Source organism: Sabethes cyaneus, chromosome 2 (genome assembly GCF_943734655.1).
Source record: "Sabethes cyaneus chromosome 2, idSabCyanKW18_F2, whole genome shotgun sequence".
NCBI classification, from domain to species: Eukaryota; Metazoa; Arthropoda; class Insecta; order Diptera; family Culicidae; genus Sabethes; species Sabethes cyaneus.
The window spans coordinates 47712559-47723645 of record NC_071354.1 but is presented as its reverse complement, the minus strand read 5'-3'; positions in this window follow the sequence as shown (position 1 = coordinate 47723645).

The window sequence follows — 11087 nt, the reverse complement described above, 5'->3', positions numbered from 1 at the left end:
TAGACCCCAGTCCTCGGGCGTGACCTAGTAAAAATGTAGCAAACAAACATTTAGTAGAAAAAAAACATACACACAAACTCACGCCCCCTTTTCATCCAGCAGAATTGTTTTCTGCAGAACAGAATTCTACATACATACCTACATACGATGCATATACGATCGATCGGCCAGCAGCAAAAGTATACCCGCAAGATTTAAAACAGAGCAGTACGCGGATTCAGTTCTTGCCTATTTCCGGTGTCACTTTCCGTTGCGTTGTACAGAAACCTACTCGGTATTAAAATTAGTTATTCTATTGCCAGAACTCAAGTGAGAGATCGAGTGTGTGATTGTCAAAATAGGAGTGGATGAACGAAAAATTGAGAATGTTGTGAGAAAAACACACACGTTTATATGTATACATATTTTTGATAGCATCTTTTTCTTTATCAATGCGGTAGGTTCAATTGTTTTGATTGTATATTGTCTTACATATTTTAAACAATTCGGTAAATGATTAAAACTGCAGTTCGATTTGGGAACCGAAGGCCGGGCGGCTAGCCTAGCCGCCCCCGATCGGCTCGATCAAACCGCAGACACGTGCGAGTGTGCTAATTGATGGATATTTTACGAACATATATTTTGCCTATACATATATTTTATAGATTCTTCACGATGTATATACTTTCTTCGTATATGTTTATTTGATGCGTCGGCAAAGTAAGAACAATTGAGGCGGTTAAAATTATTCATTGACGACAAAACAGTAGAACAAAACCATGAACAAGGAAAGTTGGTTGGAAAAAGAAACCAGAAATAATAAAAATAGATAATTTAATGCATAGCAGCGTTTTCTTCTGAAGAAGTTAGACAAACGTGTCCGAAAGCACGCATAATATAGGTAACCTCGTGTTTTTATCTTGGCCGCTGATAAGGTCAGGCATATAATTGAATTTTTTTATAACGTTAGTTTCTTTCATTTAACGTTGGGGACATTAGAAGAAAGTAATGAAACAATGTAGGCATAATCTGCAGTACAGTGAAAAACATTAAGCCCTTTCCAAAAGTTCGTCTAAACCAATTTGGGAAAAACTAAATTTGCAAAGTTGCTTATTTCCATGCACTGTTAACCCACAAAGTTTCATTGAATTCTGAGAGGGTGCTACCAACTTCACAGACGAGTTGGCGTGTAATTCATCATATACGAATTAGAGATATGTTATTTTTTATCTCGAATAAATTGAATTTGAAAAGATCAAGATCAAGAACGCTTTTGAATTTAAATTTAAATGCAGGCATGAAGCTGAGCCTAAATCGTGAAAATATGGTTCCAGTAGGCGTAGGAAAAAATCTCTTTGACAGCAAATTACGTAATCGGTTCACGTTACCAGTCATCCATAATGAAGGTTTCAAGAAAAGATATTGTAAGATTTTGGATTGAAGGACGAAATGTAGAAGTTGCGATAAAATATTTACGTGAAAAAATTCAACATATTTGTATCGCGAGTGAGTGCCTGGAAATGTTTATTGAAGAAGTTTTATGTACACGTTGGTCAGAATGTGGCCAATCGCGCAACCGTTTTGAAAGAAAAAATGGAGAATGACTCCATGAAATATTAATGATTTCAACCAAAAACGTTTCTAATAAAACTAACGCTCGAAAAACTAAGCCATTCTCTGAGTGTACCCAAAGGATGAAGCGTAACCGAATTTTTGGCAGTTGAAAAAGAATTTTCAGCTGAAGAACTGGGTTTTGCCTCAACTTCCCATGCTAGAGGCCTAGAGGTGCTGGTTTTCGTGCTACCGGAGGAATATTAGAAAAACTTTCGAAAACACCCGAATCGGAATCTTCTCCTCCTATAAGTATGAAAGTGGAACCACCAACTCCAGAAGAAGCGATTGGCTTTATTTGTCCAAAACACTTCTCCAAATCTTAATATGTGGATGTGCGGATGACAACTAAGCTTAGCAGCATGGAATAGATTTATACCCTGCGTACAACTCAACCGTGGAAGTCGAAAAGCTATGCTATCCGTCAGGTTTGTAATATTATAACACAACTGGGCATGTTCATGATTTTTTTCGGTAAAAAAGGAATTTCTGTTAAGCCAACGGAGGCAAGCATTGAATTACAAGATTTGGTTGATCATAGTATTAAGTAAATTTTGGAGTACATAGAATACGATACCACAGCAAAAATTGAAAAATTTACATTAATAATGAAATGGGAATGTGATGGTTTAGTTCGAATCATGGAAGGTTTGTATTTTGTACTTTACAAAAAGATGTGATTATTTGTGGCTGCTATTACCATGCGGCCAAATATGAATGCATAAAATAGGTTTAATGACTCTAAGAGTGCTTAGTGTTGACTCAAGTACTCTTAAGTTTAAGGCTATAGGAGCACGCTGGCCGGCATTTGACATATCAATCCCTTATAGCCAAATAAAAAGTTTGATTCTCAAGCCTGCTAGCATATTTTATAGAATAGATACCATCAAGTATTCTTGGATGAAGATGATGGCGAGCTCCGAGAATACAGTGATTCGCATATATTTGCGGTTTCAATGGTTCCATTACGCCTAACAAAGGGAGCATATGGTGTCAAGCAAATCATATGGGTCATTTCACGCGAAGTGTCCGAGACCCGTGTAATCGACCTTCATGGATTTGAGCCAAATTTTGCCAGATTGTTTGTTTTCGGTCAGAAAGTAAAAATCCAAAATTTGGTGCCGATCGGACATTCCCTCGATTGATGGGAGCACCTCCATTTAAAAAAAATACCTCTTTTTGTCAAAACCTTGGACATTTTTGCGCATTGGTGTGAACTAAACCGCATGCTACTCAACCCATCAACATGCTCAGTAGTGACGTTTACCAGGAAAGTGCAGCCGCTGAATTTTGAATACAGCCTTGATTCAACCCCCGATCCCACGAGTCGATCACGTGAAGGACCTTGGCGTAATACTGGACTACCGTCTCACCTATAAACAGCACATGTCATTCATTGTGTCCAGAGCCTCTAGAATGCTCGGTCTAATTATTCGCATGACAAGAGAATTCCGAAACGTACAATGCCTTACCGCCTTATACTGCTCATTAGTGCGATCTTCTCTCGAATACTGCTCGTCGGTGTGGAATCCACACTACAACACTGTATTACGGGTCGAAAATATCCAACGTAGATTCGTTCGCTATGCTCTACGCCTTCTACCTTGGAGACAACCTATGCAGGTCACTCCTTATGAGGAACGTTGTCAACTTCTTCGACTCGACACACTCCAGCTTCGCCGCGATACCTCTCGTGCAATGACTGTCGCAGACGTTTTAACAGCCCGTATCGACTGCCCAGACATCCTCCAGTTGATAAACGTAAACGCTCCCTCCAGAACTTTAAGGATGGTTCCAATACTACGTCTACCGCTCCGACGAACCAACTATGGTGCCAACAGTGCGATTATAGGCTTGCAAAAAGTTTTCAACAGAGTGTCAGCCGTTTTCGACTATCATTTGTCCCCTAACGTGCAACGCATAAAAATTATTTTAATATTATCGACGATTCTTTTATCATTAGGGCAACTGTGTCTGTTGATATAGGTATATATGTAAATAAATAATAAAGTGTAAGACCTCTTGTTTTCTTTTGCTTATATCTCCGGAAATATTAGGTTTGGAAAGACACTATTTTCACATTTTCAAAGGAAATTACCCAAGGAATCCAAAAAAGTTGCTATTTTTGAGCACCAGTGCTGCAAAATATTTTGACGCAGGACTACGTCTTTCAGGAAGGTAGCTAGTACAGGGTGTCATTTCAAAATCTTTCTCGAAAAGTGGTCAGGTTTTGAACGCTAGTAGCTTGGTGGTTTCCCGAACGATTTTCAATATTCTTACACCAATCGATTGGAAAATCTTCTAAGAATTGGCCCGAATGAAGAAAAGTATGAATTCTTGATGTTGAACTATTGAAAAATTGAAAATAATGCACCTATGTTTTACCAGAATTCTCGCTTCGTGATTGGTTGGAAGATTCTTTACGATGATCTAAACCTATACCAATCTGATATCGGTGCTTGGGAAGTAAGCCAAAACAAGTGACCAAATTCCCTCATTTCAACAAGATTTCTTAACACCGCGATTAAACCTAGACCATTTTGATGTCCTTGCTTGGGAAGTACGCCAGAAAGAGTGACAAAGCCCCCTCGTGCCAACAGATTTCTTACGTTCGTTCGTTCGTTTTTTATTTGTTAACGGAGACTTTAAATCTTAAGATTCATTCGTCTCCGAACAGATTTCTCACGAACGCGATTAAAAACCTAGTCCAATTTGATGTCTGTGTTAGAGAAGTGTGCCAGAAAAAATGACACAAGTTCGTTGTCCCAACAGATCGCAAATTCTTTACTGCGAGACGATTAAACCTAGGCGAATTTTGTCTTATATCGAAACAAATCCCTTTGACATAGCTGGTAACGATCCATTCTGAAATCGGTGCCATGAAAATGTTCATTATTTCAAAATAACCCCAAAAATAGTAAAAAACTAATAGTTCAAACAATAATAAATAGTTCAAAAACCGTAAACACATAACACAGGGCAAAACTGGCGACCGGTAATACAATTTTTTTTTTGTAAAAACCATGTTTCGATATAAGACAATTTCGATATAAGACAACTTTTAGAAATTATAAAGTCTTATATCGAGGTATCCCTGTATGTTGCATATAGCATGTATACATGAAGGATCGAATGATTACAAGCATGGATACATGCTACTATCACTACAAAGAGACTTACTTTACGTAGTCCTGCGTCACCTATATATGTCTTGCACACGACCCCTCTGATTTTTTAAATTCAATTTCAAAACTAAATTTACATGTTTCTTTCATTGAAGACAATTTGATCTCAAAAGTTCCAATTTCATCGTGTTTCACAGATTTTTTTACATAAGAATCACTCATCGCTCCGAGGTATTCTTTGCCGATCTCGAGATACAGCGCAAGCAATCCCCTGTTTTTAATGTAAAATTAAGAGCAAAATAACTTTTTCTTGTATCAGTGATTCTCTACGCAATGTAAAAATACCTTGTAGTAAAGTTTGTCTTAACAGTGTTGCTAGCTTTAACGCCTTTCGTTTGATTTATAGCGCTAGAAGAGGCAATAATCGCCTCGATTCTGCATTCCAATCGGGCTCGTTCCTATCAGAAACGTCCCGATCGACGTGTGTTATAGCATACGATGTATTCCGATCGAAGCGCAATTTCTGATCAGATCCGGCTCCGATCGGTATGTAGAATAGAGGCGAATACTTCAAAAAGGCGTAAGATATATGTTAGTTGTTTGATGATAGCCTTGTACGATGTTTTTCAGCTCGCTAATACTTACTTAATCAGTTCCAGGCCGTAGTTTCCTCTGCTGTACGAAGAAGTCGTCTCCATTCCACTCGGTCCATGGCCGCAATTCACCAGCCACGTAGTCTGCGTAGGACCCGCAGGTCGCCTTCCACTTGATCGATCCATCTTGCTCGTTGCGCGCTCCGGCGTCTCGTTCCAGTCGGATCATTATTGAGAACTTTTTTAACCGGGCTGTCGTCCGACATCCACACGACGTGCCCAGCCCATCGCACAGTGGGGCGACTCCATACAAATGTTGGCCAAGCAAAAAAATCTCTTTAAATCAAGGATAATATGTGGTTCTTAAGTAATTTTGGGGTGCTGAATCCGAATTTCAGGTTTATTTTGCATTAGAACGTATATTTTTTGTGTTTAGGGAGAATTTTCAACTATTTTTCAAGTATTTTTAAGTATAATGACGTTTAAGAAATGAGGCTCATTTGGAAAACTTTTTCAGATGGATTTTTACAGGATAAAACATTTTATAAAACAATGCAAAGAATGTATATGCTTTAATAAACAATACAAAATCACATATAAGTTAATATTAGTCAAAAATCAAAACTTTTCCCCTTATTAGTTTGCTTAAACTTCTTTATTTCCATCTTCTTCTTGGTCTTGTTCTCCTTCTGCAGAATCACTCGTTTCACATTTCGTCTTCAATAGTAATATAGCGTTCTCAGAAAGATTTTTCTAATTACAGTTTTCCGTTTCGAAGAAGCTATAAACTTTATCTGGAGAAATAAGAAGACGAATAATTTTATCACGATTTGTATTTTCACGCTCATTTTTGCGTGTAAATTATTCCCTTGTATTTCTATCACTATCATAAGGCAATAACCTTATTTTTGTGTAGGTCAATCCCGGTGCAGTGGTTAGAATTCACGCCTCTCATGCCGAACACCTGGGTTTAATTCCTAACCCCGCAGAAGTCACGAAAGACTCAAGCTGTTAAAGTGACTATGGGCCCTATTCTGTAAGTCACGTCGAGCAACTCGGCTCGACTCAGTCACTGTCGAGTGTCGAGTGCAAGAAGAACGGGCAGCATAGCGGTTCATTGTACGACCAAAACAAAACTAGCTCAGGCGTCACTTGCTAACCTTTAGTCACTAGCTTTTAGCGGTGGACTCAGTCGAGTTACTCGACAAAACCGGGTCGCGTGTGACTTACATAATACCAAAAGTCGACTAGTCGAGCAAAGTGACACTCGACGTGACTTACAGAATAGGGCCCTTTAATTGAACAAAAAAAACTTATTTTTGTACTTCTTCTCTCATTCGTCCTATCAGCAATATAGTTGTCTGGATTCATTTATGACCGCGAATTCAAATTCTTTGCGGTGGGCCTATTATATGAGGAGTATACCCTGATATAAAGCTTTGTGGCATAGAAACAAAAAGTTTCGAATTTTTCTGAAATAATGTGTTTAAGAACTTGCTATGAGAAAATTTCTCAACATTTTAATAATTTTCATGTCTATACCCGTGATTTCAGAACTAATACCAGGATTGGCAAAAGATCTTTGTGCTGTATTTCCGTCTTACTATTGCCGTATCCTTCAGATTTTCTCCAACCTCTAAAATCTAGTTAACATGCAATTTGGACCATGCATTCAAAGCAGCTTATCCAACCATGTAAAGGAGGTATCCCATAATTGAGATATCCTAAGTTTACTCTGAGTATTTGCATTTTTTCTATATTATTAAATTCCGATATAGTAGCCTTACAAGCGTAACATCCATGGGCGCAGCGACGGGGGGGAGGGGGGGGGGTGGTTTGGGGGTTCAAACCCCCCCAGAAGAAAAATTGTTCTACACTTTGAAGCTTGAAATTTCATAACCATCAGCTTAGAGCAAGTCCCGACAATATCACTTTCAATTGCAAATTGTCACCCGACAATGAAGCAATTGAACTTCCATTGAAGCAACTCCGCTTCGCTTCAAATCTGGTCAAATCACGTCAGCATCGGTTTTGAAGTTTCATTTTCACTTTCCGATCAAACATTCAGTAGAAGGTCAGTAACTTTTAACGCAAATGAATTGAATTTGAGTAACATTTCCCACAATATAACGCATGTAATATTTAACCTACTTAGTCAACATCGACAAATCGTGTTCGTGCCTGATTTTCAGTTGTCGTCACTTGAAACAGCCACCAACTTCAGCTGGCGCTTGCTTGAAACATTCTGTTCAACAAATGAGACCAGACCATGTATGATGCGAAGGTAAGAGAAAGTCAGCGTCTTTTATTTGTTTTGACTATGCCGGGTCCTGGTTTAGAACACAAGAAAATTTGTGGTACTGGTTGTACGATCTTCGTCGTCGTCGTCAGCGGCTTAGAGGGTGGTTCGTGCTGTTTTAAGCTTCATTCAACTCGATCTTGGGTTATTCGTCGCCCATTTCCCAGGCAGTCCTGAAGCTGTAGTCCACCGTCCACAAGGGCGCGTATGACCTCAGTACGCATTGTCAAACCCCTAAAAACTATCAGTCCGGAAGGGGGTTTATACATTGTCAGCTTCGTTTGATCGTGCCGTTTTACGAAGTAGGCTTGATGTCCTGCTTGAATACGTTGCTGGATCTCCTCATTTGTGTTGCTGTCCGTGGCCACCAGCGATCCCACGTACACGAGCTCATCTACCACTTCTGGTTCGTCGCTGGCAACAATTGCCGTCCGCGAAAAGCGCACGTTGCTCTCGTTTGAGCCTCTACCATACATGTATTTGGTCTTCGACGCATTCATTTTAAACCCAATCCTCCTAGCCTCCGCTTTCAGTCTAGCGCGCAAATGGCCTCCGCCGTGACAAAGTGTCTGGTTTTAATATCAAAGCGCGTCGCATGCGCAGTTTGCTACATTTACTGAAAATCAAACTTCTTTTTTCGATATCCGCTGGTCAAATTACTCCCTCAAGAGCGATCTTGAAAAACATGCAGGATAAATTGTTAGCTTGTTTCGACCCTGGCCGCGTCTCAAAGAGGCTCGACCATATGGACTTTTACAGCCTCTCCCAGCCGAGATTCGAACACACAACATACCTCGATGGCAACTGAGAGGCAAAATTTCAACATTTGTCTGATTTTATTTCAATTCGATTTTTTTGTCAAATGAAGAACACTCAATTTCAACCTAAATAGCTTTTAGCAGAAAATAATTTCCCATTTCTTGAATAAACTGCTTAACGTTAGGCTATGTCCGATTTTTTTTTGTAAAACCCTCCCTAAGAAACTTTTCAGGCTACGCCCCTGGTATGTATGTATGTATGTATGTATGTATGCGTGTATTTATGCATGTACTAGCTGACCCAACAAACTTCGTATTGCCACAAATTAACCTGTGTTGTACATAAATCATGAATCTCGGATGATCTTTGTCACAATCTCGAGTTTTGCAAGTTTCTGAGGAGTTCAACCTTAGATGATTCATTTTGGCAGTTACGTAACTACGAAAGCTTCCCAGGTAACCAAAAGCATCACCAATGCTATTCAAATATAGGCCAAAAAGCATTTAAGTCGCCTTAAATGCTACTTAAATGCTATTTTGGCAAAATATACAGCTACTTTATTAATAACCTTCTTATAGTACTGACAATGCTAATTTACAGCTAATTACCGACGCGAAGAATTTGAATACAATTTTGGATACCAATTTACAACACCTATGCAGTCAAAAAGAAATATACAAAAGCGTGTAGTATAAAATGCCAGATACGCTGATTTGCTGCTTATGTTAATGCTTATTAGTTACCAGGAATGGGTAGTTTACTATACAAATTTGCAATTTTTCCTCACAGTAGAGTAGAAAACAACTCCCCGGTCCCCTCAGTGCATAGCCAGAAAGCGGATAGTAATATTCGCCATGATTGTACAACATTACGCCGAATATCATTTTGCAAAAAACCTTAAGCGGAATGTTCCATTTCACGGAAAACTTTTTTGTGGAAAGTACCATTTCGCGATCCTCTCCTTACTCGTTGTCGCTCGTTCCTGGAAACCCAGGTAGACCTAGGAAAACAAATAAACCTAGACAGTAGTGATTTCTGCGGGGAGTTGCCTCCCCCCAGTGGGCGGTGCTTTCGACGGCGGGTCGCCGGCAACACTCGCAGTCGTATCGTCCTAAATGATCTAAAGTTACTATAGATAGTTTTTGTGGTCAATAACAAGACTAATGTCTCGAATTTCTCGAGTTCGATTAGTTTTTGAGTTTCGCAAAACATTTTGTTTTATTTGTATTAGAGTCCATATCCCCCTACCACAGGGGTAAGAGGTCTCTAACTATCATAAAATAAATTCAAGACTCAAAAATCTCCTACATGCTAAATTTGGTTCCATTGGCTTGATTAGTACTCAAATTATAAGGAAATTTGTATTTCATTTGTACAGGAGCCCCCCCTCTTAAAGTGGGGAGGGGTCCTAATTCACCATAGAAAATTTTCTTGCCCTCGAAAACCTTCACATGCCAAATTTGGTTCCATTTGCTTGATTAGTTCTCGAGTTATGCAGAAATTTGTGTTTCATTTGTATGGGAGCTCCCCCTCTTAGTGGGGGGAGGGGTCTCTAACCATCACTAAAACCTTTCCTGGCCCCAAAAACCTCTACATGCAAATTTTCACGCCGATTGGTTCAGTAGTTTTTGATTCTATAAGGAACATCCCGACAGACAGACAGACAGAAATCCATTTTTATATATAAGACTAGCTGACCCGACAAACTTCGTATTGCCACAAATTAACCTGTGTTGTACATAAATCATGAATCTCGGATGATCTTTGTCACAATCTCGAGTTATGCAAGCCCCCAGTGGGCGACGCTTCCGACGGCAGGTCACCGGCAACACTCGCGACCGTCTCGTCCTGAATGATCTAGATAGTTACTATAGATAGTTTTTGTGGTCTTGTATTGACTAATGTTTTATGGAAGAGTCTCGAATTTCTCGAGTTCGATTAGTTTTTGAGTTTCGCAAAAATTTCTGTTTTATTTGTATGAGAGTACATATCCCCCTACCACAGGGGTGAGAGGTCTCTAACTATCGTAAAATAAATTCAAGACTCCAAAATCTCCCACATACCAAATTTGGTTCCATTTGGTTGATTAGTTCTCAAGTTATAAGGAAATTTGAATTTTATTTGTATGGGAGCTCCCCTCTTAAAAGGGGAAGGGGTCGTAATTCACTATAGAATAAATTTCTGCCATCTAAAACTCCCACATGCCAAATTTGGTTCCATTTGCTTGATTAGCTCTCGAATTATGAGGAAATTTGTATTTCATTTGTGTAGAAGCACCCCCTCTTAAAGTTGGGAGGGGTCCTAATTCACCATAGAAAATATTTTTGCCTCCAGAAACTTCCACATGCCAAATTTGGTTCTATTTGCTTGATTAGTTCTCGAGTTATGAGGAAATTTGAATTTCATTTGTATAGGAGCCCCCCCTCCTAAAGTGGGTAGGGGTCCCAATTCATCATAGAAAAAATTTTTGTCTCCAAAAACACCCACGTGCCAAATTTGGTTCCATTTGCTTGATTAGTTCTCGAGTTATGAGGAAATTTGTATTTCATTTGTATAGGAGCCCCCCTCTTAAAGTAGGGAGGGGTTCTAATTCACCATAGAAAATATTCTTGCCCTAGAAAACTCCCACATGCCAAATTTGGTTCCATTTGCTTGATAAGTTCTCGAGTTATGAGGAAATTTGTATTTCATTTGTATAGGAGCCCCCCTTCCTAAAGTGTG